At 40.5% G+C, this 26,464-nt stretch overlaps 2 long non-coding RNA genes across 2 annotated transcripts; one reads left to right on the forward strand and one right to left on the reverse strand.

Annotated features, from left to right (window-relative positions):
- Positions 1–2,809: 2,809 nt before the first annotated feature.
- On the reverse strand, positions 2,810–14,491 carry LOC138784729 (uncharacterized). The gene is made up of 3 exons (XR_011361922.1): positions 14,385–14,491; positions 12,652–12,890; positions 2,810–2,892 (listed from the first exon to the last, which is right to left on the reverse strand). It is a non-coding gene; the product is annotated as an uncharacterized lncRNA (long non-coding RNA).
- LOC138784728 (uncharacterized) lies at positions 12,778–26,464 on the forward strand. The gene is made up of 3 exons (XR_011361921.1): positions 12,778–12,863; positions 13,770–13,818; positions 26,224–26,464. It is a non-coding gene; the product is annotated as an uncharacterized lncRNA (long non-coding RNA).

Below are 26,464 nucleotides of genomic sequence, written 5' to 3' on the forward strand. Positions count from 1 at the left end.
AAGTATTGCTGCTTAAAGCTAATTTTACCACCAAAGTATGACTTATTTCATTGCCTGACTTTAATATGGACATGCCCTATTACACAGGTTGATTATTCCCAATGTCCTCCTGGCTTCATCCCACTCGCGTCAGCCACTGCTGAAGTTTCTAAGGACACCGATGAAGTGACAGTCTGCTTAGCCAATCACTGGCCTTGGTGCTGTCCGATCTCAGCTGGTGATTGGCCTGTCACTACAGAGACGTGTCAGTGTTGGCTGTGGTGAATAGGGAGAAGCCAGGAGGACAACAGGGAGCATGGACACAATAGTATTACTTTGTTATTTTCTATATACGCAGCAAGGGCTGCATGAATATTGCTAATGATGTCTGCGTGCTAATGGAGTTGCGTAATGGGCTCTGTAAGCAAGCGCCGATAGCTTTTGATAAAATAGAACGGGTTCAAAGAGAGGCTACAAAAATGGTGGAGGGTGTCAGGCATAAAACATCAGGAAACACTTAAGGATCTGAATCTGTATAGTCTGGAGGAAAGAAGAGAAAGGGGAACATGATCAAAACCTTTAAGTATGTTAAAGATTAGTCGGGGGAAAGATCAGAAGCAAGGTGAGGAAATAATACTTTACCGCAAGAGTAGTAGATGCTTGGAAAAAATTTCCAGCAGATGTGGTTAGTAAATCTACAATAACAGAATTTAAACCTGCCTGGAATAAACATATATCTATCCAAAGATAATAAGAACGGAAATTCTAAAAGGACAGACTAGATAGAACCAGTGGTCTTTTTCTGCTGACAATCTTCTATGTTTCTCTCCACCCGTCTGGTGCGACTGGCATAAAGGGGCAAGGTGCAAAAATTTATTCTCAAAACAAGTGTGTGCAAATAGATTTATTCGCATCTGGCCCCTCTGCACCAGAAAATGCAACTTTCGACCCTTCATAAATGTCCCCTTTAGTGTTCATAGAATATCGATACTATAGACTGAGGATTTAGCAATCTCTTTAGACGAGTGACATGAAGTATTATTGTGGCGTTAGGAAGGCTTTTGTAGCAGAAAGCCAGGTAGCATGGGTTACATAACTTGCAGTGGTTCTCATTACCGTATTGTAATTTTTAAATTGCTGCTTTTCCTTCCCTTCCTTATGATTGTGCTAAACCAGTCCCTTTGAGATACCATATCTTGTCCTTGTACAGTCCTTATATCGTAAAAACGGAGTACATTATTCATGAAGCATTATATCAACACTTTATATATATTACTCCAGAATTTCTAGAGTATTTACAAAAGTACTTGCTTTAGGGTATATTCACACGGGCGGGCTCGGCAGGTCCTGGCAGTTCCCATACACTACATACTTGCTGCGGTCTAAACGACCGCAGCGAGTATGTAATTATACCGCCCTTAACCCCTTCTGCTCCCCCGCTGTAAGCATACTTTACCTGTCCTTGCTGCACGGGTCCGGCGTCCTGCACTCCTGTCCGGCCAATCAGTGTGTTGCCCAGCCGCATCCACTGATTGGCCGGGCGGGAGAGCAGGACGCCGGACCCGTGCAGCAAGGACAGGTAAAGTATGCTTACAGCGGAGCAGAAGGGCTTAAGGGCGGTATAATTACATACTCACTGCGGTCGTTTAGACCGCAGCAAGTATGTAGTATATGGGAACTGCCAGGACCTGCCGGGCTCGCAGCGTGAATCTCGCTGCTAGCCCGTCCGTGTGAATATACCCTTAGAAACCAAGGTTTCAGTTTCAATGCTGTATAGAAAGATACGAAAACGCATATTCATACCCAATATATTATTTGTGCATTACATGTAAATGTTAGTGATTATAAGCAGTTTCAGTTTCATATACAGTAAAGTACAGTACAGCAAAATACGGTCGTCATTTTCAGTGAAAATAAAACAATAAGGGCCACATGTATCATCCGGCGAATGGATGATTTTCGGCGGAAAGTGCCGATTTGCGTCTTTTTTTAAGCAAAAATGGCGGATTTGCGAATAAAATATTCGCAAATCGGCACTTTCCGCCGAGTACGCCAGGGGGCGGAAAAGGGGCGGAGAGTGGGCGGAACGGAGGGCGCGGACTCAGAGTCCACGCGATGTATCATCCATTCCGCCAAAATGTACGCCGAAATGTACGCCGGACTTAATAAATGCCTCCCTAAGTGAACAGTGCCTGGCCATTAAGTTTATGGTCGTATTCAATTACAGGCGTTATTACATATAGTGTGTGCACTGCTCGACAATTTCTTATAGACTTAAAAGGAGTGCATTATTAAATTAAAAATAGGTTCATATATTTCATTTGAAATTACGGACGTATTTTGCTTTTATTTTACTGTGTGTCAACTAAGCCTTAAGTTAAAACCCTAGATTTTTTATTTCTTATCTATAAGGGTAAAACAGAGATATTTTAAGATAAAGGAAAGTTCTTTTAGTAACAAATATCTTTATAGAGGTCACTGTAATTTACCCATTCATACATATATATTTTAGACACTAGGCACCATTTTTCCACTATTCATGTAATGGAGCCAGTAAATGGCCTAATAGGCCTCAGAGGGGTGGTTAGTAGTGGTAATCAAACTTGTAGGGATGAGTAGTAGTAGTAGTGATGAGCAGACCCGGACTCATCAAAACTTTTGAATTGTCTCTAAGACATGTTAAAACTGACAGTTCCTATTTAAATAAAACATGGAGCATGTTAAAGAGTACAGATTTTTATTTTAATAAGAAAAAGTGAAATAAAAGTTTTTAAAAAGTTGCCTTAAAATAAATGTAACATTTCTAAATACTAGAGATGAGCAAACCTCGAGTATGCTAGGGTTTGTCCAAAACCCGAACACCGACATTTGATTCCTGGCAGCTGGAGAACTTGGATGCAGCCCTAGGGAGTCCTGTAAAACATGGAGCCCCTCTTTTGTAAAAATCAAGATTAGAAATGCTCTTCAGTAGTTAACAGGAAAGATACTATACACAAAATATCTTGTTATCCTTCTTCTGAAGTCATGTACAGCTATACAGGAACAGAAGGGGCATCATAGATCTTACTCCTTTCCCTTCTTGCTGCCAGCACTTCCCCCACACACCACTTTGTTCCTGCACATAGGGGGAGCAGGTCGCACTTCAGCCTCCTCTACCTCAAGCTTTGAAGTAAGCCTTAGTAACAAGGATGTACAAGATCATTGGGTACTGATTCGCTTCCCTACAAGGATGTTACATCCTTTAGCCGGGACAGGGTTAAAGCAAATGACCACCCTTGCTCGCTATTTCTTATGTTTGGATCTAAATTATCAAGAAAATTTCTTTTTATCTCTTGAGCTACCAATGTCTCACTATTGTGGATATGCATTACACTTACTATTTACAGGCCAACTGTCCTCAATCAAAAAAATATATATACTTACCTACCTGCTTCCCAGGAGAGCACTTGGGAGCAGGACCTACAGCCTCTTTGTGTGCCGGTTATCATATACTAAGACGGCACACCGCTGCAGCCACTGTACCATTTTTATTTACATAACGGCTAGAATACCTTTTTAGGCTATGTTCACACAACACGGCCGTATTTCATAACAACGGCTGTTGTTTTGAAAATAACGGCTGTTGTTTTACATAGTGTGAACATAGCCTTAAAAGGGGCTATTCAGTCAGGGGTTATTGCAAAAACATAGCTACTTTCTTCCAAGAACACCTGTTCTTAGATTATATGTGGTAACACAACTCTCCTCCATGGAGCTACGAAACCACCCAAAAACTGAGGACATAAGAAAGATACCTTTCTTTTTGTATTTTCAAATTTTCTTCTCAAAAGGTGACAGAGGTCCAAATAGAGCCAATAAGCAAATGCACCATAATTGCTTTGATTAGGATATTATCTCACAGCAGCACTTCAGCAGCATTGATTGTGACAGCAGACATGACATTTCTGAATACAGATTACCTCTATTTTTAGACAGCATGCTGATATTTACTTATTCTGTATGCCCAGGGAAGCAGCACAGAGAGATTGGCATGGGCCTGACAGATTAATGCTTCCACATATTTTGTTGTAGTAGAAAACATTTGCATTCTCTGAGATTACAATACAGGAATATAACAAAACAGTTTGCTGTTGCTGTGTACTTTATTACCAGTGTTTTTCTACTGCTGAGTAAATGAATGACTAAATACACAATTCAAGGAGGATGATATTTTGGGCAAATTAATTAGAAAAGTAGTACAATAAGTTGGATATTTACTTACATTTGTATAATTGTTTAAATATCAATAACTCATGACAACCAATATAATATGTGGTGGAATAAACAAAAGCTCCATCTTGTGGTCTGTCATTGTCTTTCAACATGTTGAAAGTAGAGATGAGCGAATTTGCCGAAGTTCGGGTTCGTATGAACCTGAACTATCGGCTTCTGATTCCCGCTGGCTGCAGCCTCCGTGAACAGGGTGGATACAGCCTTACGGACCGCCCTGAAAACTGGGATACAGACATTGGCATAGGCTGTATCCCAGTTTTCCAGGCGGTCCTTACGCTGTATCCACCCTGTTTACGGAGGCTGCATACAGCGGGAATCACAAACCCGAACTTCGGCAAATTTGCTCATCTCTAGTTAAAAGACAAACGACTAAGATAGCAGTGATATGCTGCCGTTGCTCCGTGGAACAGGAGCGGTGGCAGAAGACCGCTGCTATCCTCTATGGGCTGCCCGGACGATCAAGCGATCACCTGGGCAGCCTCCCCAGCGCTCACCCACTTGCTGCCGATGCGTGTAATAGCGCCAGCAGCGAGAGGGAAATGAGAAGCAAGTGAGCACTGACAGCACTTGGCCTGTGCAGTAGGGGCTTTACATAGTAACTTTATCTTAGAATTAAAGGGGTACTCCGGGCCGGGGGGTATTTTGGTGGATTGCCAGGGAGGGGGTGGAAATTAAAGCCAGAGGTCACTTACCACCCCCGTTCCAGTGCCGATGCCCGAATCGCGCCGCCCGGTACTTTGGTCCCACGGCCGCTTCCTGGTCAGAGCTGCCGCATGAGACGTGGTATCTCAAGGCAGCTCTGCCAATCAGCAGCCGCAGCGGAGTCCCGCCTCGGGACTCCGGAGTCCCACCTCGGCCGCTAATTGGCAGAGCTGACTTGAGACGTCACGTCTCATGCGGCAGCTCTGACCAGGTAGCGGCCACGTGACGGGAGTACCGGGCGGCGCGATCCAGGCACCGGCGCTGGAACGGGGGAGGTAAGTGACCTCCGGCTTTAATTTCCACCCCCTCCCCGGTGATGCTCCAAAATTCCCAAATTTAACTATTGTTTAGGACATTGATATCCAGCCTTATAACCACAGGGCATGGGATACCACTGAGCTATTATGCAGCATGAGATTTGGAGGGTCTGGCCTGCACGAACAATCACTGTATCATTTGTGCAGCCCTGGAAATTGTCAGTTTTCAGATTACAAGCAGTCTATACTTACCATGCTGCTTGTGATCTGGCATCTGGCTTTTCCAGTCCTCTAGCCGCCGCCTGTGTCTTTTGGCCCTGCCTCCTCCAACTGTCAATCATTCCAGAGAAGGCAGAGGCCTGAAGATACAGCCAGATGACCAGAGGAGCCAGATTTTGGATCACAAGCAGTGTGGCAAGTACAGAGTGCCTATGATCTGAAAACTGACAGCACAGATATATACATATTTGTGCTGTAAGTTTCCCTTTATTGTTATCGGCCACACATAACCCTGTTTACCATGTTTGGGTATGTGTGGCTAAAAAACGATACATTTTAAAGCCTGCTCTAAACAGATGAGCAGCCGAGGATTGGGTGTTTCCCGATCCTTACATGATCGCTGTCACTTTTAGGAGCATTTCTAGAATTTGACTTTACTTATGATTTATTTGTTGACCCCTTATTATATGTACAGTGCTCTGGAATCAAGAGTGCCTTAAAAAAATATATAGTAATGTGAGCCCTCTGCATGCTGGAAATGGGATATATGCTACATGCTCCCGTCAGACTTCCCTATAGTCAGTGATATGAAGATGTTGACTTGCCTTGTAACATTTTGTTGTCTTAAATTTGGTAATTTATTTTTCAGCTTTGAATTTTCTTTCTGTAATTATAATCACCTCTACCTGATTTTTAAAATTCCTTTCCTTAGGAAAGTCACATTTCTGTATTTTAAATTCAGATTATTTTCATTATTATTCATGAAAAAAAAAACAGTGATGATGCATTTAAATGTGTGTTATTCATTTTTCAACATATTTATTTCAGTTTTTTTCATATCTCTGCCATTTTTAGCCAAAAGCCAATTAACGGAATGTAAAAATGCATGTCTTATGTTTGCATAGTTCACATGCCTAGGTTCATTTTTTTTTTTCACATCTGTATTCCAGCGATATCACCAAAATAGCAAAAAGATAGTTACTTCTTTAATTAAGAAAAAATGGGCCAACTAATTAGAAAATAAAGAATAATGCTACTGTATGTTCCCATTACCTTTGCTAATGAATAAATATTATCATTTTTCATATCATTACATATGAAAAGACGGACATCATTTTTACGTAGTAGAAACATAGCCTAAAAGTTAAAGATAAAACAATCCATGTTATACACCCTTATTTGATCAGTATTTTTATATAGAAGTAAGGCCATTGAACAAGTTCTCCTTACTCTCACCATTGGTCCTTCATCTCCACTGTAGGTCCCAGATCTGTTTTTCAAAATCCTTGTGGTGCCATCTTTGAGGTGAAAAATCATCTTGTATTGTGCATCAGTGGTGTCCTATCGATTTTTCTTCTTTGCCTCCTTGGTTTCTAGTACAGCCCCCAGCCCAGATCTCTGCTGTTCTACGCTGGTTACTTGTGCATGCGCAGTAGAGATGCTAAAAGGCGTAGGCACAGTGACGTGGCTGGGCTTCTTGTTACAGACTAGTGTGTAAGTAACCAGTGTTATACAGTAGAGATTCGGGCCAGGCACAGTACAAGAAATTGAGGCGGGGGGGGGGGGGCAGGGGCAGGGGCAGAAATTAATGCTCTAGGTCCTGCCTCCATGACACCAATACTGCACAATGAAAGATGATTTTTCAATCCAAAAATGGCCCCCACAAGGATTTTGAAAAACAGATCCAGAAAGGACTTCAGTTCATGTAAAGAATGGTACCAGTGGTTTGGGAGGCGGGAAGGGGGCCAGTGGGTACAGATTCGCTTTAGGCACCTGTTCAAATATATTTTTTTATATTATGTACACTTACAACCACTATGCTATGTAATGTTTTTTACTGCAGCTCTGCTGTATTTCATTACTGCATCTGTGTCATGTTGCCTCTGATAAGCCTACTAAGCATACTAATTTTGTAGTAGTAGTAAAATAATTCTAAAGCTATATAAAAGGGGCATTGCTATAATTGGCATGACCCACATAATAAAGATAACATGACAGTTATACTGTAGAGTGCATTGAATAAAAACGAGAAAAGAAAAGAAAAAAAACTGGATTGTTGATTTTGAAATTTCACCCCACAAATAATATTTCCTTTACTGCGCCATACATTTTATGGTGTATGTGGTCCTATAAAAAACATACCAAAAAGTTATGGTTCTAAGAAGGTGCAAAGAGGAAAAAAAATAAAATTGGCTGTTTTCTTAAGGCGTTAAATCCCACTGATCATAAATGAATGAACTGATTAAATACCCTAGTGTCTATTTTAGTCGTTGCTTTATAAGGTTTGTGTTTCAATATATGATTTATGGTAAATCTGCACAGTTTGCCTTAGGCACGCTATACCAGCAGAGCACCGATTACACTGCAATCTATTGATAAATGTTCTCGAGGGAGACCTAAAAATGAAAGCTTTTAAAAGTATAAAATCCCTCCCCCCAATAGTTCAAATTACCCACACACACCTTTTTCACATATATTTAAAATTTTAAATGATTTTATATAGCGATTCAAAACCTTGTTTCTTTCTAAAATTTGCCCTCATGTGGATCTGTATTTAAAAAATAAAAGTGTTATGGCTCCTATAAAGTGAGATGTTACAACATGCCAAAAATCACTGATGGGGAAGAAGGGCACAAAAATCTACACTATTCCATTCAGCAAACCACAACAATTACAACCTGGAAGAAACAAAATTAAACACTTTTGTCCTTCCATTTAAAAGTGCTAGGACCTACCCCTGTGTTTACATTAAATGGACAATGCTTAATGCAGTGTGAAAACAACCTTAGCCTTTACCATGTGTGCACTTAGAAGTTATAATACTTACTTATTGACTAGACAACCACTTTCCAGGTGTTCAGGAAGTCCCTTTCAAGCCACCTTTTGGACAAACTGCTGACAGTGTTTTGGGCATTTTTGTAACAGCAACACAAAATCCTCCACTTCACAACTGGGTCCAACGAGCACAGGTCCAGGTGATGTTTTTTAATAAATTTTTAGGACTTTATTTTGTCTTGCCTTTATATTCGGACCTGCACCTCTTGGACCCCCAGTTGTGGAGTGGAGGATTTTGTGTTGATGTTACTATCCCATTGCGGTTGCCTGGGAGTGGTTGTGGTTCACATACCTGCTCTACACTATAAAGCACTGTTAATTTTTGTATTGGGTATTTTTGTAGCCTTTTTTAGGCCAAAAAAAAGCTGTGCAAAAGTTTTGTGAGGGAAGCTTTTCATTCTGGTTGTTCTAAATAATCATCATTTTACTTGCCTGGTGTACATCACACCATGCTGCCTCCCAATGATGCTGGCCTGCAAGTCAAGTCAAGGCAGCAAGAAGAATTTTTCTCTACTTTAGCTAGCTCTACTGTTCTTACAATATCTTTGTACTGGGCTGAAGTTAATGTATACAATGTTGGCTTCTTTATTTTGTATGCTATTATCTAGAAAAAGAAATATTAATACATCAATATTTTGTCTTCCTTTATATTACAGTTCTAATTTTACAAATAGTGATAAGAAGGCATCATTTCCAATTGTCAGCTCGGAGCTCTATGGAACGTTAGTGGTATGTACGCTTAACATGTTTCTTGCTAGAAAATGTTAGCCAAAGCACTTTTCAAGTTCATTTAAGTCCAGTTCAATGTCTTTACCTCTGTGTTTATTACTTTTTTAATATTAAAAATTTTAATAATGTATTAAAGATGTTCAGGGTATATAAGTAATGCAATAAAACAGATTCTTGTTGAACAAAAAAAAAATAAAAAATCACATGATACATGTGAAAACTTGCTGAGTTAGAATGCTATTAGCAAAACATGTGAGGTTTATATAGCATCACATAACAAGTAAAATCAAACTATTATTTCTAAAACTGTTTAGTTTCAATTATACAGAAAATCCTGAAGAGATATGTTGTGTAGGCATGAGACAGACACGATGCAATGCATTTAACAGAACTAAAAACTTGATAAACATCATAGTGCGAACCTCCCCAGCAATCGGAAGAGCAAAGCTAAAAATTCTGGCTACCACCATGCTCCTTCAACTTCTTACATAGGTTTTCAGTTAAAGTGTCTCTGTCATCATAAACTTTGTCAAAAGTTTTCATTGATCCAGGTGTTCAGACCCATATCGATTGGTAGAACAAGCTGGGAGAAGACAGCGCTCAGCACAGTCCTCTCCTGGCTCTGTGTCACTTGATCAGACAGGCTCTATAAGTCTATGTAAGTCTAGGCAGCCCAACTGATTTCCCTGACACAGAGCGGGGAGCGGACACTGATGCAGCACGGTCTTTTCCTTGCTCGTTCTTGCGATTGGTACGGGTCTGAACAGAACTTTTGACGCGTTTCTCTGACATGTCAAAAAAAATTATGATAATGCTGACACTTTTAAGCAGTTTTGAAGCAATTTAATCTTGATGGAAGTTCAATTCCTGGCACCCCCCTCCCCATCTCATCCTCACCAGGTACTGCAACTGTCATTAGGGCCCTATTACACTGAACCATTATCAGTCTTATTTGGACGATAATTGCTTAATGTAATAGCACATGTTGAAAGGCAATGATCTGCCAACATGCACAATGGCGGCAAATTGTGGTCTTTTAACATTTTGAAAGATCACAATGTTGAAAGCAATGGCAGACCTTCGCTGACTTCAATGGACCACCCAAACAATCTAAGGATCGTTCGGGTGCCAACTATATCTGTTGGTTTAAACAAACATACAGATAAAGTCCAGTAGATAAACTGAGTTAGCACCAAAGTGCATATGTGGCTGGGACGACTATCCGGGCTAGGACGATAGAGGTAGAGGATATAGAGGCATAAGGAAAGGTAGCTCGGTGGTGCATATAGCTAGTGAAGACAAATCCAATACGATCCAAAAGTAAGAAAGAGCTTAGCACTCACCGTTTGCTGCCAACATAGTCCACTTTATTCAGATAAGCATGAATACAGGGGAGGGAGGTGGAAGCAGGAGCGTCAAGGCGACAGACTGTTTCACTCGCAGTACGCGAGTTTCGTCAGGCCCACGGACGTCACTGCCGGGGGAGGGTCTTGTATAAATACATAAATGTATTTATACAAGACCCTCCCCCGGCAGTGACGTCCGTGGGCCTGACGAAACTCGCGTACTGCGAGTGAAACAGTCTGTCGCCTTGACGCTCCTGCTTCCACCTCCCTCCCCTGTATTCATGCTTATCTGAATAAAGTGGACTATGTTGGCAGCAAACGGTGAGTGCTAAGCTCTTTCTTACTTTTGGATCGTAAACATACAGATAAACTTCACCTAGGACATAATGCATGTGTTAGCGTATACTTTTCCCATAGTTTACATTTTTATTTTTCTGAAAAAATGTATTTAAAAAAATAATTTAAAGAGTCACTGTCGTATTTTTTTTTTTGCAGAAATCAATAGTCCAGGCGATTTTAAGAAACTTTGTAATTGGGTTTATTAGCCAAATCTGCCATTATCTGCATGTAAAAAGCCTTTTCCCAGGTCCCCCCCTCCTTCCTCTTTTTCATCCACTCTGAAAAATCTGAAAATTGTGACTTGTTGCAGGAGACGTACCCTGTCTGTTCTAGGGAGAGGGGAGGGGGGAGGAGGAAGGAGGGAGTTAGCCGGCAGCAGAAAGCAGATAACAGAGGATTACAGGCATGGAGCTGGGTGACAGCTGTAATCCGAGCTCAGACAGGTCACTGGTGATGGTCAGAACAGATAACGGGTGAGGGATTTGTAGATTAACTCTTTGTTGTCCTGTTTTGGTCTTTTCTTTAGCTCTCTCCATAGGAGAACAATGAAGACAGGGGGAGAGCTTCAAACTGCTTTTTCATGATAAAAATGCATTTTTCGGATAATAAACCCAATTACAAATTTTTTTAAAATCGCCTGGACTATTGATTTCTGCAAAAAAAAAATTCACGACAGTGACACTTTAAGTAACCAATGTTTTAATTTATTTCAAAAATTGCATGATAACCCTTTGTATGGCAGTTTACAATCCTTCAAGCTGAACTATAGCTGAACAGTTTACAGCGTACCCGTTATCTAGTCATATGTTGCTTTGTATATCTTGTTCTTTGCTATAGTTACTAATATCCATGGCAACAAAAGCAGAACAATACTCATTTTCACCCTATAAAATAGTGTTTTGATTGCAAAGTTCTTTTCTCATATAAATCATTTCAAATTTTCTAAAGGTGGCATATAATTAATAGACGCAGATACATATTATTTCAGTAATTTTCAATGCACAATGCAGGATGTACTGTACGCAAACTTTTTCTTCTATCCATCTGCTAAACTGTGCCATTTAAGTTGTTATAAATTTTAACAGACATAATAACACAGCATCAGCACAAACTAAACACCCTAAAACAACCTTTTGTGAAATCTATTTTTTTCTTGTTTTCCTGACATGTGATGAATCCCTTTGTGCATTTCTCTTAAAGGGGTTATCCAGCGCTACAAAAACATGGCCACTTTTCCCCCTACTGTTGTCTCCAGTTCAGGTGCGGTTTGCAATTAAGCTCCATTTACTTCAATGGAACTGAGTTTCAAAACCCCACCCAAACTAAAGACAACAGTAGGGGAAAGTGGCCATGTTTTTGTAGTGCTGGATAACACCTTTAAGTCAGGTAACACTGGTTTATGAAAATGCAATGGGTGTGTGTGTGGGTGTGTTATGGGTAACCTTAGATTTGTTGACATTCAATAATACTTAAAGTGTCCTTGTCATTAAAAAAAATGTCACAGAGACAAATTAACATTTTTGATCACTTGGGGTCTGTGTTGGGACCCGCACATTCTCTAAATATAGCCCATTCCTCCCCCATTGCCTGCATAAGATGAGCTCCACTATGGATGTTGCATGAGATGAAGATTGCAGAGAGATGAGGAGATTCTTCTGGCTAATACTTGAGATAACGGGGGTCTGACTCAGACCCTGACTGATCAAAACATCTGAAATATCTCTGCAACATATCCAAAGTTGTTGTTTTTTTTATAATGACAAGGACACTTAAGAGAATGCATTAACAACAACAAGTGTAGATAATAAGCTCAGACTTATAGCACAAATATCTACCTGAAACATACAGATTATTCCCGGTGTTAAAGTTCAATAAAATTTAAAATAATTGTTTAATAATAAGAATGCTTAAAGGTTTATTCAGGTGGTACAATAAAAAAATAAAATGCACAAAAAGCATATCAGTGAACTCACCGATTGTTTGACACCTTTCAAGCTTGTCGGTGCTGCTCATACTCCGGATTACAACTTTTACAAACCATCCCAGTATTACATTATGGCACCCGGCCGGGAAACTATATCTCCCAGTATGCACTGCACCACAGAGTCAACTGCCATATACCACAGAGCCAACTGCCTGGTACCATGACTGGCTCCTTCTGCTTTGCCCGGGTGATCACTGACAGGTATGAGTCCGTCGCAGCTTGCCTGGCCTACAGAAGAGACGAAAATCACAATGAAGGGGGAGGACAGAGAAGTGGAGACAGAGTGGACCAGGCAGTGAGCATTTTCAGCAGCTTCTCGGGGAGTCAGCAAGTGATACAGGCACAATTCATTAAATAGAAGCCTGTTACAAACAAGCTTAGAATTTAAGAAAAAAATCTAAATGGGGTCTTAATACTCATGTCATACTACCCTAACTCATCCCTTTTAGATCACACAGAATAAGAACAAAACCTGTGTGCCCCTTTTATCCTTCCTGGATGTTAACATACATATGATAAGGAACATAAACATTGCTCTTAAGATGAGGTAGCAAGGCCTTTTTACAACTACAACTTTAACAAAGATTTTTGCTCTAGTAATTGTATATAAGTATTCTTACCAAGGCAGAATTGCTTGGCACACTAAGGGCAAGTGCCCTGCAAGCCCCTTACTCTTCCATTGTGTGCTTCATATTACCATGGCAAGTACTGTTGCTGTTGGGCCCATTAACCCAATTAGATGTTTTAGCTTTTTCTTTCCAATTTGGACAGCTCAGCTGAACGTGAGCTGGCTCTTCTGGCCCTTCATACTGTACAATCCATTATCTTTGCCAATGTGACACATGTGCTCATGGGTTAAATCATCTATTATTACTAAACAGATGTTTGTGATTGAGGAATCAATTATATAGTGTATAGAAAAGTACAGTCATAAAAGGCAAGCTTTGGAATTGAGAGTTATTAAGCCATGGGATAAGGAATGGATCAGTAAATCCCTGAGTTGTTAATTTTATACAGTTATTTTATAGAAACTGTATTAATTTTAGAGAAATGAAATTAATATATTATTTACAATTATTATTTAACTAAGACTTGCTAATTTACTAGGAAAAAAAGAAAAGAAAAAAGAATATATGCTTTGATCGTGTAATGGGAGGTAAGCTATAGGAAAAGTGATTAGTCCCACGTAAAGAAGGTCTTTCATCACCATTGTCTTTCTCACGTCTTGAAGTTGCCATGACAACTCCTAGGCCTCTTCCTTCCTGCCTGTACCATGTATTAGAGAGTACACCAAGCAGATGAAGATAAATGAGGCTTACATCCCTTAACAGAAGCATACCCACTACTAACTACATATAGCAATTAACATAAATTACTGACTGTTAGTCTGCAGGGAAGTTAATTAATGGCTCCCATAATCTGCATTTACTGTGCTGCAGTGCTTGCCTGTGCCATAATAATGATAAGGGTTTAGTTGTATTCTGTAAGGCATTTGACAGGTATTCTGTTGAAAATTCTTGTGCTTTACATAGTTTGTTTTTGTAATGCCATAGTCTGCCCAGTGGAGAACTGAGCTGAAGGCTGTTCTTATTTACAGGAGACAACTGATGGGGAATTACGCAACGTTCTTAGAATTACACAGTTATTAACAAGTCTCCAATGTAAGATGTTCTATTTAGTGTAACAGAGTATAGTAAACAAATGCAAAAATCATCAGCTCACCCGTAATAGTGTATGATGTCATGGCTCATTAATAAGGGGATCATCCCCAAAACACGTTGGTGTGTTTAAGGATGTTTAAATAAATATCCTTTATCCCTGTAAAGCAAATCTCTGTATCCTGAGAGAAAGAGAGAGAGAGACATCAATAAAGGCCAGTGGGGTGTGGAGAAGCCACTGGCAATGCCCCAATGACTCATGGGTTCAGGCAGCATGAAAGTGATGACAAGTCCATTTGGATACATAAACACAGATGTTTAAAGGAGACCTGTCACCCCCCGTGCCGGGGTGACAGGCTCCCGACCCCCCGTTATATCCCCTTACACATACCTCATCCTGCCGAGTCTCGCTGCCGGAGCCGGTCCCGGGACGGAGATATCCTGGTCAGAAGCCGACGCGCGCGCTCTGGAGAGAGGTCCAGCGTCCATAGAGAATGAATGGAGCCGGACTCATCTCTGCAGCGCGCCGGCTTCTGACCGGGATATCTCCGTCCCGGGACCGGCTCCGGCAGCGGGGGATCTAACTGGGGGTCGGGAGCCTGTCACCCCGGCACGGGGGGTGACAGGTCCTCTTTAACTCTGTAATATTAGGATATACAAGACATCTGATCAGATAGCACATCTAAGCTGTGATATTTTGTTAACATATATATTTTTTGTACATGTGACCATACAGTTATGACAAGGTAGTGCAGTAATAACTGGCAGTGTTAGCCATAGCAACCAGCCTAATCACTGTTTTAATTGTAAAATTGTTAGACTGGCTCTTAAAAAATAAAATCTAGAATTAGATTAGTATTTATAAGAAAAAACTCATCCCAGTGCCATAGCTACCATAAAGGCCATGTAACTGCTATGCCCCCCCCCCTCTTGCAAAGCATGGTCTGCCTTCATGGCATCGTAGTAGCTATACCACTGACAGACTGATAGGACTGCACCCCGGTAGAGACAACTGACAGCACAAATCCACCACACACCACCCCCTCCCCTCGTACAGCAGCTCACAACACATTGCACAGCACCATGAGTCTCTCTTGTGGCCAGAGGCAGCATTGCACCTCTGACCACGAGAGCCCCCCCTCCATACTCAGCTAACCCTGCGCAGTCCCCCAGCATTCGTGCACCCAGCTCCCTGGTGCATTAGTGACACCACTCAGGGACTTTGAGTTACACAGACCTATAAATCTGGGTTTTCCAGTTCTCTCTCTGCACCAGTTCTCAGATCTGTGCTCAGTTGCTTATAAAAATCGAAAGAATAATACTATTTAGAGGTATAAATGGAAACTTGCTCAACAAGTTTATATGAAACCTAATAAAATTGAACACGTAGAACACCAATTGAATTTGCTGTCTCATCGGAACGACTGTGGTTTGTGTTTATAGGAAATTGTTGCCAGCACACATAGGTTATAGCTGGTTGGTTATAAAGAATATTTTGGATTTCATCTTACATAGCTACTGGCAATGCTTTATGTAATAATACTGCACGTGAGGACATCTTGCCTTCCCATTTCTCACATTGTGATGTACTGTATCAGGATATACTGTATGTCATCCAGTCTTCGTTACCTATTGAAAGATCAATTGATCGGCCTCTAAAAGCAGGTCATTACTTCATATCTCAGTCTATTATACATTAGAAAGAGAATGTGGTAGAAATGTATCTTAACAGTATGCGTACACAATATGATATATCAATGCATATCACTAACATGAATTGTATTAACAAATCAGCCAGTGTGTTTAGATAGTGAAGATGCATTTGCAGCTTTCTTAGCAGCCCTCTAATTGCTTAATACAGTTACATTTTGATGTGTTTTATGCAAATGTGGTAAATCCTATCACAGCAAATGTCATTGTGTGTAGAAATAAATTGGCTGGCAGTTTGCTTTCAGAGGTTGAAAGCAGATTGTATGTCTTTGCAGATTATCTTATGTGATAGGATGTCATCTTTCTGCACTATTCTACATATATTAATAAACATGTTTTATATTAATTGTCTTGAGAAATTGTCTTGTTGGATAGCAACCTTCCTTGGGCCTATAGCGCTGTTAAAGGGCATGGATCACTGACTTCATAGCACAAATCTTATTGCCCACATACTACTACCATATAACAAAAAAGTTTCAGAGCATCAGGTCACTTAATGGCTGTCAGACTGACATAGGTCCCGGCTGATGTGATTGTGGAAGACAAATAGCTGCTAATTATCCGGCCATATTGGCATTTGCCGCAATAATTTCCTGAAGCTTTATTTAGATGCCACACAGGAAAAGGGAGATTGTATATAATTATGGTCAACCAATGTCCTTATCGTACTTTTCCAGCAGATTAGAATGGAGCCACTCTGGAACCAAAGTGAAAAATCTTTATGAAAACCCAAGATTGTCACTCTATACTGAAACAGTGGGGCAGATTATATATTCACAGTAAATATGTCTGCAGCTAATATAGGGACAAGGACATCAAAGTGCAGAGAGCAAGACAAATTGTACTACCTAGGATTAAAGCATTACTGTCACTTAAAAAAAAACTTTTGACATGTTACGCAGACATATAAAAAGTTTTGATCAATCAGGGTCTGTTCAGACTCCCACCAGTCGCTAGATATTGCTGGGAGAAGAACATGGCTGAGCACTTCACTCCCCGGCTCACTGCGCCCTCAACTTCATTGCAGAAGTTGGGCTCCATAAACTTACTATAGAATCTGTCTCCTGCAGACAGACGGGGAGAGCAGCGAGTAGGGGGGTGAAGTGCTCTGCACATTTTTTAATCATCTTTATTTGGTGATTGGTGAGGGTCTGAACACTCAGATCTAAACCAATCAAAACTTAAAACAGATTTTTTGAGTTAATCAGGCAGAATTCAGTCTGTCTCAGTGTCCCATAGCCTCAGTGTCCCGCACGCTGTCCCATAGACAGACTCCGCCTGATTTACTCAGTGTGAACATACCCTAATGCTAGAGTTATCCGGAAAATATAAAAGGTCCTCCCTTCTCTACTCTCTGGTACTACACTTCCTCCCTCTGACAGTCTCTGCTGAAAACTTTTAAGATGGGAGCATGTTATGGGCAAAGATGAATAGCTGAACAATGTTACCAATGTTGCGGTGACCAGGCAGCCACTAGACATTGCTGGCAGGCATGGTTTTGCCCACACGCAATGCCCACAACATGTTCCTGCCCCATTTCACCTCAGAAGTTATCACTAGAAGCAATCAGAGGGAGGAAGTGGAGTGCCGGAGGGCAAAAGAGGTAGGATCTTTTCTGCTCTCTGGAGAACCCCTTTAAGCCCCAATACTAATTTATACGGCTGTTTGATTTATTCCTGCCCTTACTGAAATCATTACACGAGTGGTGAGATAGGTCAGTGGACAAGATAAGCACAAGAATCCCTAATAGTTGTGATCTTTATGATTAGTTGTAGATTGCTCTACTGTCACCCACTATTACAGATAGGATGAGGATTCATAACAAAAAATTACCAAGATCAACTATACCTTGGAAGGGGTCACTAAGCACTATACTGAATTTCCACTTTGTAACCTGCTACTTTTGAAATTTCTCTCTATGTTGCGCTCCTATTATATGGCTGTTATCACAGGAAAAAGGGCTACTAAGGAATGAGGAGTCAAAGGCCTCACATGAATCCTGAATATAGTCATGTGCAATGAACCCTTAGACATCGTCTATTCTTCACCTCTCATGGAGACAACCCCTGCCTAAAAGCCCAGTTAAGGGAAATAGACTTCATAGAGAGGATCCCCCTATAGCTGGAGATGGCATTATATCTCCAATACTTCAGTATATGACCATAGTAAGACAAGTCATCTTACTTTAGGAAATAAGGAAATCTGTTGCATAGTAATGTTTCTAACAGACTTGCCTGTATTGTACATATAGACCTTTTTTCTTCCCTAGCTTGCATTGATAGTGTAACTAGCCTAAGCATTGTCTTCCCCATTAGCTGCTTATAAAAAGGAATGCTGGAGGAGCTGCATGATCCCAGAATATAATATCTTTTCTCATCTGGAAATTCCCATGCTTTCCTAATTGTACCTAGAAGCTATAGCCACTGAGGAGATGTGTCTGTATTCATCCATGACAAAAAGACCAGTTTTGATAATAGATTTTTTTTCTTTGCTATTATCTTTCTACTTTTTATATTTCATCACAATGTCTCCTGCCTTCAGGGAGCTGCCTCCCCCTTTTTCTTGTTAGACCTAATCACTTCTTACCATAGTGCTGCATACTGCAGAGCCCAGCCAATATTGTCAGGAATAGGTACTGATTTCCCTTTAGTTTGGTGTGTGTTTTTGGGACCATGTATTACATCGCAAGGAAAAACATCCATATAGTGTACAGAGACTTCCATACTCGATAGCAACATGCTCAATATGAATGTAGCATCTAAATAATGATATTCCCTAAGGTATATTGCTGTGTTTAGATTCTATTCATTAATAATGTTCTATGGGACTGACAATAGGCTATCCAAGCTGTAGCAGAGGTCGTAAATTTTTGAGCAACTTGACTGATTTGCGCAAAATTTTGCTACTTTTTGCTCGCTGCTCGTCTGATGGGTGGTGGCTCCTCATGCACCAATTTTGTTACATTACTGTACAATACAATACTAAATACTATTACAACACCTGTACATACTGACAAACAACAATTAGCCTGAATAATAGTGATGGGCAAAATTAACCCCTAAATTATAAAAAATAGGAACAATTTCCCATTTTTCCCATAATATATCTGGAGTCTGAAAGAACAATTTTAGTGCTCTGTCTTATGGTGCGTTTACACAGATAGATTTATCTGACAGATTTTGGAAGCCAAAGCAAGAAATGAATTTGAAAAGAGGATGGATCCCAGTCTTTCCTTTATGACCTGTTCTCTGTTTAAAGTCCATTCCTGGCTTTGGCTTCAAAAATCTGTCAGAAAAATCTCTCTGTGTAAATTCACCATTACACACTTAAATTATCATTAAAAATCAATTAATTAATTATTAAATTAAATAATCATTAGCTATTCTCATGTCAGAACTGTCCTTCACCAACACCATAACAATGTCTGGGTAGAAATTACCTTGACATACTTGGCCTGTCTCTGTCTTTTTATATACAGCATGTTTGTGAAATGTATATGCAACAAATTAGAACCTATGTGTCATATGCTCATATCTAGCAGTGAAGAATATTGGCCACTTTGGCATAGATACAGCTGGCAAAGCACATGTAATTAAAACCAGTGTTGTCACATGTTCAACCACGAGGTTGCCAACCTTACACAGCCGCTTTGGCATATTGATGTACTAGCATTGCCTTGACTTATTGTTGCTGCCAAGAGTGGTTTTGCCTTTTAAAGGACCCAGCTTTTCCATGCACAATACAGACTGTCAGTTAATTTGAATGGACATTCTGTAACGATTAACACATGCCAGTCATTTGCTTTCGTTTGTCCCTGCGGCAGGACCCTATAAAACCATAAATCACTTGGGGAACAATATCTGTAGGTGTGTGGAGTTTGTCCAAACTGGACTGGGGTATTTATTGCAAAATATATGCAACAAGGTGGATATGATATAGGCTAAGTTCACACAACGTAATTTTTCATTAAAGAGCGGACGCTGTTTCCAATGGAATCAGCGCCCATTCTTTACTGCAGGGGTGGCATTTATAGATGAGCGAACCGGTTTGGTCGGTATGGGATCCGGTTTGGATTTTCCTAAAAATCCAAGTCCGATCGGATTCGGATTTTTGGAAATCCGCTGCGATTTTTTTCTTGCTTTCTAATATGGCAGCCGCCATTCTAGAAAGCAGGAAGTGTTCCGGGCGGGAAAAGCGCTTTCACATGACCGCTCCAAGCAGTGTGTAGAGGGAGAGAGAGAGAGTGGAAGCAAGCTGCTGTTGTGTACTACAGACTACTGAGAAGATATTGTGGGAAAGGAAAGGAAAGATTAGGAAAGCGGAGAGGAGAAACATCTAGTGATTGAGAGAGAAATATACAGAGGGCAAAAGATAGATAGATTAGGCATAGGACAGCAAAGGGTGCACAGAACCAAAACGTGCAGTACAGATATACCAGTCTTATACTTCTGATAGTGTGTATATCACATCCGTCTTATCCTGAGAGACTAAAATACCTGGTGCAGGTGTAAGCATTATATCTTAAAAAGTACTAAATATATATATATATATATATATATATATATATATATATATATACACACAATTTCTATATTTGGACCCTTCTGATTGATAGTGTGTATATCACATCTGTCTTATCCTGAGCGACAAAAATACCTGGTCCAGGTTGACTACTGCTGTGCCTGCCCTTGCCTCCATGTTTACTACTGCTGGGACTTAACTGGCATTCATGTTGGCTACTGCTGCTCCTGCCTGGCCTCCATGTTGGCTACTGTTGCTCCTGCCTGGCCTCCATGTTGGCTACTGCTGCTCCTGCCTGGCCTCCATGTTGGCTACTGCTGATCCTGCCTGGCCTCCATGTTGGCTACTGCTGATCCTGCCTGGCCTCCATGTTGGCTACTGCTGATTCTGCCTGCCCTCCATGTTGACTAATGTTGCTCCTGTCTGGCCTCCATGTTGGCTACTGCTGCTCCTGCCTGGCCTCCATGTTGACTACTGCTGATTCCTGCCTGCCCTCCATGTTGACTACTGTTGCTCCTGCCTGGCCTCCATGTTGGCTACTGCTGCTCCTGCCTGGCCTCCATGTTGGTTACTGTTGCTCCTGCCTGGCCTCCATGTTGGCTACTGCTGCTCCTGCCTGGCCTCCATGTTGACTACTGTTGCTCCTGCACTGGCCTCAAATGATTATTGCTGGACATCCACTGGCCTCCAATGACTACTGCTGCTCCTTCACTGCATTTGTGACCTTTTTCCTGCATAGACCCTGTAACAGTAAATTTCCTACATAGACCCTGTAATGGTGAGTTTCCTGCATAGACCCTGTAATGGTGAGTTTCCTGCATAGACCCTGTAATGGTGAATTTCCTGCATAGACCCTGTAATGGTGAATATTGAAGTCTAAAAAAAAAATGACTTTGAGATATCGAAAAGATAATGATCTTACTGACATGTAGAGCCCTAAATTCAACCAAATACACTACCCCCGTATTATATTGATGCTTTAAACTATGAAATCCGAAGAAATCCGAAATTCGGTCAAACCAAACTTTCCCAAAAAATCCGAAAGTCCGGTTGGACCGAACTTTTGAAAAGTTCGCTCATCTCTAGTGGCATTGCATTGAAGTCAACACAATGCCGCCCGCTGTGTTCACATATCATTATATTAACACCTGTTCTTTAGAACGGGCGTTAAAATAATATACCTGCCTATTATTTCCGGTCGCTGTTTACTGAATAGCGTCTGGAAATAATAGCTATTCACACAATGTAAAGTGCAGAGGCGGACGCAAATTACATTGAAGTGAATGGCTAATTGATTTGGGAGCACACCCGACAGTGCCCACAAATCGATGTTAAAAAAGTAACATGCCTGCAGCCGATACAAAGGTATTGGCTGCAGGAACATCCTGAATTCAGCCAGGCGTACGTCAGTTTAACATCGCCCATTGCTATGCAACTCGTATGCTAGTCTTAAAGGTGTTGTCCAGCAAAAATCTTTTTCTTTTAAATCAACTGATATGATAAAGTTGTATATATTTGTAATTTACTTCTATTAAACAAATCTCAAGTCTTCCCATACTTATTAGCTGCTGTATGTCCTGCAGGAAGTGTTTTATTTTTAGTCTGACACAGTGCTCTCTGCTGACATCTCTGGCCAAAACAGGAACTTTGTCTCGGTTTTCTATGAATCCCCACAGAAAACCTCTTCTGCTCTGGTGGTTCCTGTCTCGGCCAGAGATGTCAGCAGAGAGCACTGGGTCAGACTGAAAATAAAACATTTCCTGCAGGACATACAGCAGCTGATAAGTATGGCCGAGATTTTTTAATAGAAGTAAATTACTAATCTATAACACTTTCTGGAACCAGTTCATATGAAAAAAAGAAAAAAAAGATTTTGCTGGACAACCCCCTCAAATAAAGCCCTGACCCCATGCATTCCGCTGGATTTACTAAGAAGCACATGCCACAGGCTCTGGAACATTTGTAGATTTCTGCCTTTATTTAAACCTGTTTACAGCCATAAATCATGATAAATCAGGCACAGGAGGAGGCCAGATCCCCCTGCCTGTCCATCAGGCAAGTGGGGCTTAAACCGGGGAAAAGCCAAGGATTTTCTTGCACAAAAATCTGTTCCTTTTCCCTGGAATACGCCAGGGGCACAGAATGATAAATCCCCCCCCCCTTCCCCAGTGCATTGGATAAATTAAATAATGGAAATAGCACTATAACACTATTCTATGACATTCATGCTACAGATCCTTTTTAACATTCTGCTTCTGCCGTTGCCATCCATCTGCAGAAATTCTGCCCCCAATTTCCAACAATTTCATTAGCGGCACTTGACATGAACTAGAAAATGTCAAGTATTTTTTAAAAAGTTTTATATAATTTTCCTCTTAGAATTGCAGTTACATGTTTAGGAATAATTATAACGGCATAATTACACCTTAAAATGCAAGTATTTGCCATTAATATTTATCAAAGGCTGCACATTGCTGAGCCAAATAATCCTGCGGGAATGACTGCTGATCTTCTACATTATGACTAGATGTGTCCATCATGCTGTCTTTTACCTTTCTAAATCAGGTTCCTAGCAGGAAGCACAGTTCTGTCTAAACAGCCAGGCAGTGACTGACAGAGACACTGACGTGTTGTATATAAATGTACTGTAGTTATTATGATCTCTTTTAAAGCACTAATAAATTCTACAGTGCTTCTATACAATGCTTATATTTGGGAGTCTGAAATATTAGAAAAAGATACATATTTGGCAGGAAACTTATATTTAGTACAGCTCAGATTCTTGCAACGTATTTAATATTTTTTTTATTCTGGAATTTATATCTTGGCCATTTGGTATACAATATACTGTTTTTCTAACTATTGTGAAAATTTTAAACTGCAAGTTATAAGTAGTTGTATTAAAGGTAAAACTTTTATTTTAGGTTTATCAAAGAAAGTCATGTGATAAAACATGTAACCATCGAAGAAATAAATATTAAAGAGGACCTGTCACTACTCCTGATCTGTTTTTAAAAAAAAAAAACATGTAGTGCCCAAGAACAATTGTGGGTCACCATTTTTCTATAGCTCTGTGATGTGCTTTTCCTCTGTTATTCTTAACAGAAACGTATGGCTCGATGACCAACTGGTTATTGCCAGTTACTACAAGTGTCACTACACAGTCCACTGCACCTACAGCTCTGATTGGATAGTATAAGTGTAAGGACACACCCACAATTGGTAACACCCATTTGGTTATTCAGTCATACATTACTGAGAATAACAGAGAAATTGCCCATCATAAAGCTATAAAAATACACAATCCAGAATTATTTTATAACCATTGAATGTATTTAGCCAGGAATGGAGACAGGTCCTCTTTAAAAAGGTTATCCGGGTTTAGAAAAATAGGTAAGCCATGAGTAAGGGTCTATTTACACAGAAAGATTATTTGACAGATTATCTGCCAAAGATTTGAAGCCAAAGCCAGGAATGGATTTGAAAAGAGGAGAAATCTCAGGCTTTCTTTATGACCTGATCTGTTTATAGTCTGTTCCTGGCTTTGGCTTCAAATCTTTGGCAGATAATCTGTCAGATAATCTTTCTGTGTAAATGGACCCTAGGGGTGCTCCATAAAAAACACACCCAAAATGCGTCAGCGTCATGTAGGGATGGATTTGGTGATGCTTTTTATTTTTCTTATTTAGAAAATTTTTATTATATCAATCAAAATAAACCCAAGTACAATTTTCCATTGGGACACAGCCCACAAATAAAATTACAACATTCAGGTCATTAACTCCCACTTGTATTAGGAGAAAAGAAAAGTAAAACTCCTTTTACCCCACATCTGTCTTCATAGGTGATTGTGTATCGAAAAAAAATTGTTCTTGTGAAAGCCATTATGAAAGAGTTTCTTAGGGAATATCTAAAAATATCTCTAATAGGAGATGTGCCCTAATTTCCTAGCATGCCCTCTGCTAAACAGAGTTGCTGAACATTGATTTTGCACACCATAGATGAGCAGGGGAAGAACGGATATTATAGGGGTGGTTTCACAAAGAAAACTAGGTCTATAGTGATGCATAATGTAAAGGAAACATATTTCAAATTTACACACATTTCTTAAAATCTATTGTTTAAAAGCTATAGACTCACTAATACCCCCTGTGTGCTGCTTAGTTTCATAATCTGTTGCCCTTGGTAACAGCCCGCCATGCATCCACTTTCTCCACCACTAATGCTCAGTTTAATCCCAGTCACATGATCTGTCCCATTAGTACTGGCAGTTGGTTTTTACTTCACATGCAGCAAGGGGGTTGTGGGAAAGTGTCTGCTTTACCTCTGTCTGTGTTCCTGACACGGACAGAGGTAGCAGCAGGGAGCACAGTGTCAGAGGGTGAAGAATACCCCACTGTCTGCAGGCATAGGGCATACAGCAGCTCATAAGTACTGGAAGGCTTTTTTTTTTTTTCAGAAATCAATAGTACAGGCGATTTTAAGAAACTTTGTAATTGGGTTTAATAGGCAAATATGCCATTACCTGCATTCAAAAAGACTTCCCCCCCCTCCTCTCTCTCATTCACTGCTCATTATCAGGAAATCACAACTTGTTTACATCAGACGTGCCTGGTCTACTCTATGGAGAGGGGAGGGGGAGGAGGGAGATTAGTCGCCAGCAGAGAGCAGAGAACAAAGGATTACACAGTGAAAGCTGTATGAAAGACGGTATTCAAAGGTCAGAGAGGTCAGTGCTGACTTCAGGAGGAGATAGCCCGAAGATGTAGCTGTAAATTAACTCTTTTTTGTCCTGTTTTTGGTGCCTCATCTCTCTCCACCCCTCCCCTCTTCATAGAGAACCATGAAGACAGGGGGGGAGAGCTTCAAGCTGCTTTTTCAGAAAAAAAATGCATTTTTTTGCCTAGAAAAATAGTGCTTGCATAGCTCCACTAACAAAAGAATAAAACGTTATATAAATGTGATACAGTATAAAGCTATGTTCACACAATGTATATTTTCGTAAAATCACGGCCGTTGTACAACGGCCGTGACTATTACGAAAATATACGTTACCTTTCCATCTATGGAATCCCGGACAGAGAGTATACACATGGAATCTCTCGCGGCGCCGCAAACAACTGACATGTCAGTTTTCTGCGGCCGCTATTTATTGAATAGCGGCCATAGAAAACCATGTTAGCGCACGCTGTGGAGCAAGCGGCTCTGGCTGCTTGCTCCATAGTGTGCTATGGAGAGTTCTAAAGCGGGCACGCATGGATGCGCCCGCATCAGAACACTGCAGTACTGGCCCGGATGACCGGATGACCGTCACGGAATGGCCGGTCTCATATGCTATGTGAACATAGCCTAACAGATATTATTTATAGCTGATCGAGATCCCCATAAAAATTAGGTTAAAAAAAATGCGTTAAATAGGTTAAAAAAAAAAAATATTTCTAGAACTTAGGCTTTAGTTTTACCTCTAATGCATTGCTAGAATCTGAGAACATCTCAGAACAGCACAATAAACCCATTTGTACACTAGCTGCCCCCAGTATAAAGAAAAGAGCTGGAAATATATGATTAATTTTGTGTTATATTGTGCAGTAGTAGCAGTCACTGCCTGTACCTTTTAAGTGACTTGTTTGTCCCTGGGCAGTCATTGATTGTGATTTTCTCATTTTCTCCAGAACAGGAAGCTCTGTCCAGAGTTCTGCGAGATGCAGGAAATGAATGCATAAACAATGAGATGGCTTGACGTACGCTTGTCCTGATGACACAGCAGACAGGAGACATAGAGCCTCAGTTGGGAATTGAAAGCAATGGTGGGTGATTCATGGTCATAAAACCAAGGCTTGTAGTGTGGTATGAATACATGTTTTATAATGCTTATTATTCATTGTTAGAATATTCATTCCATAGTGTGCCTAT

Source organism: Dendropsophus ebraccatus, chromosome 2 (genome assembly GCF_027789765.1).
Source record: "Dendropsophus ebraccatus isolate aDenEbr1 chromosome 2, aDenEbr1.pat, whole genome shotgun sequence".
Taxonomy (NCBI): Eukaryota; Metazoa; Chordata; class Amphibia; order Anura; family Hylidae; genus Dendropsophus; species Dendropsophus ebraccatus.